Source organism: Balaenoptera borealis (assembly GCF_965194805.1).
Source record: "Balaenoptera borealis genome assembly, chromosome: 1".
NCBI classification, from domain to species: Eukaryota; Metazoa; Chordata; class Mammalia; order Artiodactyla; family Balaenopteridae; genus Balaenoptera; species Balaenoptera borealis.
Genome location: NC_138860.1, coordinates 97,097,884 through 97,107,415, shown reverse-complemented (window position 1 = coordinate 97,107,415; position 9,532 = coordinate 97,097,884).

Genomic DNA, 9,532 nt, shown 5'->3' with positions numbered 1-9,532 from the left:
TTAAAATGCAATAGAAGTGAGAGTCCTGAAATAACCCCATACATCTATAGTCAACAGATTTTTAATGAGGGTACCAAGACCATTTATGGGGGAAATAATGCTTTTAAAATAAGTTGTACTGGGCAACAGGACAGTCACATGCAAAGGAATAAAGTTGGATTATTTCCTCATATCATACACAAAAATTAACTCAAAATGGGTAAAGACCTAAGTGTACGAGTAAAAGCTATAAAATTCTTAGAGGAAAACATAGGAGAAAACCTTTGTTACCTTGGATTTGGCAAAGGATTCTTATATACGACACCAAAAGCACAAGCAACAATAAAAAAGTAGATAAACTGGGCTTCATTAAAATTAAAAACTTTGTACATAAAAGAATACCATCAAGGATGTAAAAAAGACAACTTATAAAATGGAGAAAATATTTACATATCATTTATCTCAGGATAAATTTATATTTAGAGCATATAAAGTACTCTTCCAACTCAGTAATAGAATGACAACCTAGTTTTTTTAATGGAAAAATAATTTGAATAGACAACTCTCATAAGAAAGATATACTTGGGACTTCCCTGCTGGCTCAGTGGTTAAGAATCTGCCTGCCAATGCAGGGCACATGGGTTTGATCCCTGGTCTGGGAAGATCCCACATGCTATGGAGCAACTAAGCCCATGAGCTATAACTACTGAGCCCACGTGTCACAACTACTGAAGCCTGAGCACCTAGAGCCCGTGCTCTGCAACAAGAGAAGCCACCACAATGAGAAGCCCACGCACCACAAAGAAGAGCAGCCCCCGTGGGCTGTAACTAGAGAAAGCCCGCACACAGCAATGAAGACCCAACGCAGCCAAAAATAAATAAATAAATAAATAAATTTGTAAAAAAGAAAGAAAGATATACTTATGGCCAATAAGCACATGAAGCAATACCCGACACTATTAGTCACAAGGGAAATGCAAATCTAAACTACAATGAAAAAAATAATGAGATACCACTTCACATTCAGAAGGATAGCTAGAATTTAAAAGTCAGTTAAATTTCAGTTTGGTATGTAAGGTGATTGGAAGGCTTTACTACATTTTGATAAGTAAAAAGCTGAAACTAAAAATTAAACAACTCTTCTTAGATCGATCAGAGAAGTGGGTTCACAGGGCAAACCACCACCTCCAAAATTGGAGAGATAGACACACAGATACAGAGCATCACAACTTACTAGAGCAGAAACCCATGAGTAGGAATCTCTGTGGGAACCAGCACAGGAATAGAAAAACCTAAACTTTGACAAATTGCTAGATACTTAGTGTGGACAAGTCTGAGAGCTAAAAATCCTGGGCTGGGTCGGGGCAGTCATAAGGTTGTCTCCCACACTTTTGACAGTCTTACCTCCAGGAGCTCTCTGAGGTTCACATGGTGAGTAGTAGAGAAAGAATCCCCTTGTGTTTCCAGGATGAGTTGGGGAAAAGTAACATTTTGAAATATGTTAGAGAATTCTGTTCTTCTTAACAAGGTCTGTCCTCAAGAGAAACAATCCTACCAGAACCTAACCTACCAGGTTTTTTTCAGAGCCTAACTGTAATGGTTACTTTTATGTGTAAACTTGACTACATCCCAGGATGCCCAGAAATTTCCATAAATATTTTTTTTCTGGAATTTTCTGTGAGGGTGTTTCTGGTTGAGAATAGCATTTGAATCAGTAGACAGAGTAAAGCAGATTTCCATCCCTAATGTAAGTGGGCTTCACCCAATTCTTTGAGGGGTGAAAAGGAAAAAAAAATATGGAGGAAGGAAGAATTTGCTCTATCTCAGCCTGACTGAAAGAGCTGGGATATCAGATTCTTCCTGCCTTAGGACTAGCACTTACACCATTAGTGTTCTTAGTTCTCAGGTCTTTGAACTAGGACCAGAAACACACTACTGGATCCCGAATATACAGCATGCAGCTGGAAGATTGTGGGACTTCTCAGCCTCCATAATCATATCATATGAGCCAATTCCTGAAAATAATTCACTATATATATATGTGTGTGTGTATCTCCTATTGGTTCTGTTTATCTGAAGAACCCTGGTTAATACACAAACCAGTATGGCGGAAGAGAAATACCCAACTCCAGCCTGCTATAACCGTCCTGTTCCACTTAAGTGGGGGAAGAACTAAGAGGCATTTGTAAAGTTAACAGCTTTACAAAGGCACTTTTAAAGTTGGCACAGGCTCACTAAAGTACTGAGACCAAATCATAGTACTACAGAACGCTTCCCCTCTCACCACATCTTACCACCACATTACTAAAGGCCTGTTTTGGGTTTCTTTTACCTAGTACATTATGTCTGTTTTTTGACAAAAAATTACAAAGCATACTTAAAGAAAGAAAATACAGGTGGAGCAACAGAGCATCAAAGCAGACTTAGCTATGGCAGAGATATTGGAATAATCAGACCAATAATTTAAAGAAACAATGATGCTAGGGACTCTAGTAGAAAAATATACAATATGCAAGAACAAATGGGTAATGTAAGCATACAGATCAACATACAAAGAAATGACCAATAAGAAATGCTTGAAATCAAGACCACTGTAACAGAAATTAAAAATGCCTTTGATAGGTTCATTAGTAGATGAGACATGGCTGAAGTAAGACTATCTGATATTTAGAATATATCAACAGAAACTTCCAAAAACTAAAAAAAGCAAAAGAAAAGATTGGGAAAAATAACAGAATGTCCAAGAACATTGGGGAAACCACAAAAACTGAAAGGTACACATAATAAGATTACCAAAAGGAAAAGAAAGAGAGAAGGGAACAGAAGAAATATTTGAAGGAGTAATGACTGAGAATTTCCCTAAATTAATGCTAGACAGCATATCATAGGTCCAGTAAGATTAGAAAATACAAAACAGAATTGATGCCAAAATAAAACCAAAAACCCCTACACCTAGGCATATCATGTTCAAACTGCAGAAAAAAGGATAAAGAAAAAAAATCTCTAAAGAAACCACAGAAAAAAACTACAATCTACTTTTCCTCAGAAACCTTACAAGCAAGAAGAGATTGGAGTAAAATATTTAAAGTATGAGAGGAAAACCCCATCGACCTGGAATACTGTATCCAGAAAAATTATCCTTCGACATGAAGGAAATTCAGAGGCTTCCAGGAAGATGGCAGAGTAGAAAGAACCATATATCTGTGTCTCCACCTAGACAACAATCGCTTGGCAGAATCTGTCCGATTTAACTATTTTGGTACTCTGAAGTCTACTGAAGACTCAATTTCCAAGAGAAGTCTTGGATGGTAAATTGCATGGATGGTTAATTTCATCTTTAACACAGTCGAAGTTACCCATCATTCAACTAGCAGCCTGTGACAGACAGCTGTGAAAGTGTTCCTGGAGGAACTTGCACAAAGCTTGCAGGAGCCAAGGTGAGCAAAAAGAACCCTGTCCTCTAAACACTGGGGGTCTGTGCTCTGATCACAGATTGCTGTTTCTGATCACAGAAGTGTGAAGAAAAAGTTGGTAGTCATTGTTGTTGCAACTCCCCCCATTGTTGCAAATCCCTCCTCCTCTGGCTGAATTGAACTAAAGGGGAATTAAAGGTTGGCACATTCCTATCCCTTTCTTCCCCCGCCCCCCCCCCCCATTTTGGAGCAAGACATTGAAAACTAGGACATTTAAAATCAAGCACATATATGGACGAAATTAGAAATTCACCACGCATGTCCAAGGGAAGGCACAGGCTCAGAAAAGACCTTAACTTTGCAACTCAGTCTGATCCTCAGCACAGAGACAGAATACAACAATAAAAACAAAAACAAAGCAAAACAAAAGCCAAAAAACCATGGGGAAAGGGGAAAATTTGATTTCTAGAGTTACCATATTATTAGATTCAAATGTGTGCTTTTCGACAAAAAAATCACAAGTCATACAAAGAAGCAGGAAAATATGGCCCATTCAAAGGAAAAAAATAAACAAACAGAAACTGTCCCTGAAAAAGACCTCATGGTGAGGAGGAGCTTCAAGATGGTGGAAGAATAAGACGTGGAGATCACCTTCCTCCCCACAAATACATCAGAAATACATCTACATGTGCAACAACTCCTACAGAACACCTACTGAATGCTGGAAGAAGACCTCAGACCTCTCAAAGGGCAAGAAACTCCCCACGTACCTGGGTAGGGCAAAAGAAAAAACAGAGACAGAAGAATAGGGACAGGACCTGCACCAGTGGGAGGGAGCTGTGAAGGAGGAAAGGTTTCCACACACTAGGAAGCCCCTTCGTGGGCGAAGACTGTGGCAGAGGGGGGAAGCTTAAGAGGCATGGAGGAGAGCAGCAGCAACAGGGGTGCAGAGGGCAAATTGGAGAGATTCCCGCACAGAGGATCGGTGCCGACCAGCACTCACCAGTCCGAGAGGCTTCTCTGCTCACCCGCCGGGATGGGTGGGGGTTGGGAGCTGAGGCTCGGGTTTCAGTCGGATCGCAGGGAGAGGACTGGGGTTGGCTGCATGAACACAGCCTGAAGGGGCTAGTGTGCCACAGTTAGCCAGGAGGGAGTCCGGGAAAAAGTCTAGAGCTGCTGAAGAGGCAAGAGACTTTTTCTTGTCTCTTTGTTTCCTGGTGCGCAAGGAGAGGGGATTAAGAGCGCCACTTCAAGGAGCTCCAGAGATGGGTGCGAGCCGAGGCTATCAGCACGGACCCCAGAGACAGGCATGAGACGCTAAGCCTGCTGCTGCAGCCACCAAGAATCCCGTGTGCAAGCACAGGTCACTATCCACACCTCCCCTCCTGGGAGCCTGTGCAGCCCGTCACTGCCAGGGTCCCGTCATCCAGGGACAACTTCCCTGGGAGAACACGCGGCGCACCTCAGGCTGGTGCAACGTCATGCTGGCCTCTGCTGCCACAGGCTCACCCTGCACCCCGTACCCCTCTTTCCCTCCAGCCTGAGTGAGCCAGAGCCCCCGAATCAGCTGCTCCTTTAACCCCGTCCTGTCTGAGTGAAGAACAGACGCCCTTAGGCGACCTACAGGCAGAAGTGGGTCCAAATACAAAGCTGAACACCAGGAGCCATGAGAACAAAGAAGAGAAAGGGAAATTTCTCCCAGCACCCTCAGGAGCAGTGAATTAAATCTCCACAATCAATTTGATGTACCCTGTATCTGTGGAATACCTGAATATACAATGAATCATCCCAAATTGAGGAGGTTGACTTGGGGAGCAACGAAATATATATATTTTTTCACTTTTTCTCTTTTTGTGAGTGTGTATGTGTATGCTTCTGTTGGTGATTTTGTCTGTATAGATTTGCTTTTACCATTTGTCCTAGGGTTCTGTCTGTCCGTTTTTCTTTTTTTTTTTAAGTATAGTTCTTAGTACTTGTTACCATTGGTGGATTTGTTTTTTGGTTTGGTTGCTCTCCTCTTTTTTTTTTCTTTTTTTTTATTACTTAAAATAATTTCTTTTAATAATTATTTTTTATTTAAAACATATTTTATTTTATTTATATTATTTTATTTTATCTTCTTCTTTCTTTCTTTTTTTTCCTCCCTTTTATTCTGAGCTGTGGGGATGACAGGCTCTTGGTGCTCCAGCCAGGCATCAGGGCTGTGCCTCTAAGGTGGGAAAGCCAAGTTCAGGACACTGGTCCACAAGAGACCTCCCAGCTCCACATAATATCAAATGGCGAAAATCTCACAGAGATCCCCATCTCAACACCAAGTCCCAGCTCCACTCAACGACCAGCAATCTACAATGCTGGACACCCTATGCCAAACAACTAGCAAGACAGGAACACAATCCCATCCATTAGCAGAGAGGCTACCTAAAATCATAATAATGCCACAGACACCCCAAAACGCACCACCAGACGTGGACCTGCCCACCAGAAAGACAAGATCCAGCCTCATCCACCAGAACACAGGCACTAGTCCCCTCCACCAGGAAGCCTACACAACCCACTGAAGCAACCTTAGCCACTGGGGACAGACACCAAAAACAACGGGAACTATGAACCTGCAGCCTGCAAAAAGGAGACCCCACAGTAAGTTAAGCAAAATGAGAAGACAGAGAAACACAGAGCAGATGAAGGAGCAAGGCAAAAACCCACCAGACCTAACACATGAAGAGGAAATAGGCAGTCTACCTGAAAAAGAATTCAGAATAATGATAGTAAAGATGATCCAAAATCTTGGAAATAGAATGGAGAAAATATAAGAAACGTTAAAAAAGGACCTAGAAGAACTAAAGAGCAAAAAAATGTGATGAACAACACAATAAATGAAATTAAAACTTCTCTAGAAGGGATCAATAGCAGAAGAACTGAGGCAGAAGAACGGATAAGTGACCTGGAAGATAAAATAGTGGAAATAACTACTGCAGAGCAGAATAAAGAAAAAAGAATGAAAAGAATTGAGGACAGTCTCAGAGACCTCTGGGACAATATTAAATGCACCAAGATTCGAATTATAGGGGTCCCAGAAGAAGAAGAGAAAAAGAAAGGGACTGAGGAAATATTTGAAGAGATTATACATGAAAACTTCACTAATATGGGAAAGGAAATAGTTAATCAAATCCAGGAAGCACAGAGAGTCCCATACAATATAAATCTAAGGAGAAACACGCCAAGACACATACTAATCAAATGATCAAAAATTAAATACAAAGAAAAAATATTAAAAGCAGCAAGGGAAAAACAACGAATGACACACAAGGGAATCCCCATAAGGTTAACAGCTGATCTTTCAGCAGAAACTCTGCAAGCCAGAAGAGAGTGGCAGGATATATTTAAAGTGATAAAGAAAAAAAACCTACAAACAAGATTACTCTACCCAGCAAGGATCTCATTCAGATTTTACGGAGAAATTAAAACCTTTACAGACAAGCAAAAGCTAAGAGAATTCAGCACCACCAAATCAGCTCTACAACAAATGCTAAAGAAACTTCTTTAACAGGAAACACAAGAGAGGGAAAAGACCTACAATAACAAATGGAAAACAATTAAGAAAATGGTAATAGGAACATACATATCGATAATTACCTTAAATGTAAATGGATTAAAGGCTCCAACCAAAAGACATAGACTGCTTGAATGGATACAAAAACAAGACCCACATATATGCTGTCTACAAGAGACCCACTTCAGACCTAGGGACACATACAGGCTGAAAGTGAGGGGATGGAAAAAGATATTCCATGCAAATGGAAATCAAAAGAAAGCTGGAGCAGCAATTCTCATGTCAGACAAAATAGACTTTAAAACAAAGACTATTACAAGAGATGAAGGAGGACACTACATAATGATCAAGGAATCAATCCAAGAAGAAGAGATAAAAATTGTAAATATTTATGCACCTAACATAGGAGCACCTCCATACATAAGGCAAATACTAACAGCCATAAAAGGAGAAATCAACAGTAACACAATCATCGTAGGGGACTTTAACACCCAACATTCACCAATGGACAGATCATCCAAAATGAAAATAAATAAGGAAACACAAGCTTTAAATGATACATTAAACAAGATGGACTTAATTGATATTTATAGGACATCCCATCCATAAACAAAAGAATACACATTCTTCTCAAGTGCTCATGGAATTTCTCCAGGATTGATCATATCTTGGGACACAAATCAAGCCTTGGTAAATTTAAGAAAATTGAAATCATATCAAGTATCTTTTCCAACCACAACGTTATGAGACTAGATATCAAATAAAGGAAAAAATCTGTAAAAAATACAAACACATGGAGGCTAAACAATACACTACTAAGTAACCAAGAGATGACTGAAGAAATCAAAGAGGAAATCAAAAAAATATATACAAACAAATGACAATGAAAACAAGACAACCCAAAACCTATGGGATGCAGCAAAAGCAGTTCTAAGAGGGAAGTTTATAGCAATACAATCCTACCTTAAGAAACAAGAAACATCTCAAATAAACAACCTAACCTTACACCCAAAGCAATTAGAGAAAGAAGAACAAAAAAACCCCCAAAGTTAGCAAAAGGAAAGAAATCATAACAATTAGATCAGAAATAAATGAAAAAGAAATGAAGGAAACAATAGCAAAGATTAATAAAACTAAAAGTTGGTTCTTTGAGAAGATAAACAAAATTGATAAAGCATTAGCCAGACTCATCAAGAAAAAAAGCCAGAAGACTCAAATCAATAGAATTAAAAATGTAAAAGGAGAAATAACAACTGACACTGCAGATATACAAAGGATCATGAGAGATTACTACAAGCAACTATATGCCACTAAAATGGACAACTTGGAAGAAATGGACAGATTCTTAGAAATGCACAACCTACCGAGACTGAACCAGGAAGAAATAGAAAATATGAACAGACCAATCACAAGCACTGAAATTGAAACTGTGATTAAAAATCTTCCAACAAACAAAAGCCCAGGACGAGGTGGCTTCACAGGCGAATTCTATCAAACATTTAGAGAAGAGCTAACACTTATCCCTCTCAAACTCTTCCAAAATATAGCAGAGGGAGGAACACTCTCAAACTCATTCTACGAGGCCACCATCACCCTGATACCAAAAGCAGACAAAGATGTCACAAAGAAAGAAAACTACAGGCCAATGTCACTGATGAATATAGATGCAAAAATCCTCAACAAAATACTAGCAAACAGAATCCAACAGCATATTAAAAGGATAATAGACCATGCTCAGGTGGGGTTTATCTCAGGAATGCAAGCATTCTTCAATATACGCAAATCAATCATTATGATACACCATATTAACAAACTGAAGGAGAAAAACCATATGATCATCTCAATAGATGCAGAGAAAGCTTTCGACAAAATCCAACACCGATTTATAATTAAAATCCTCCAGAAAGTAGGCATAGAAGGAACTTACCTCAACATAATAAAGGCCATATATGACTAACCCACAGCAAACAGTTCTTCCTCAATGGTGAAAAACTGAAACTATTTCCACTAAGATCAGGAACAAGACAAGGTTGCCCACTCGCACCACGATTTTTCTACATAGTTTTGGAAGTTTTAGCCACAGCAATCAGAGAAGAAAAAGAAATAAAAGATATCCAAATCGGAAAAGAAGTAAAGCGGTCACTGTTTGCAGATGACATGATACTATACATAGAGAATCCTAAAGATGCTACCAGAAAACTACTAGAGCTAACCAATGAATTTGGTAAAGTAGCAGGATACAAAATTAATGCACAGAAATCTCTTGCATTCCTATACACTAATGATGAAAAATCTAAAAGTGAAATTAAGAAAACACTCCCATTTACCATTGCAACAAAAAGAATAAAATATCTAGGAATAAACCTACCTAAGGAGACAAAAGACCTGTATGCAGAAAATTATAAGACACTGATGAAAGAAATTAAAGATGATACAAATAGATGGAGAGATACACCATGTTCTTGGATTGGAAGAATCAACATTGTGAAAATGACTCTACTACCCAAAGCAATGTACAGGTTCAATGCTATCCCTATCAAACTACCACTGGCATTTTTCACAGAACTAGAACAAAAATTTCACAATTTGT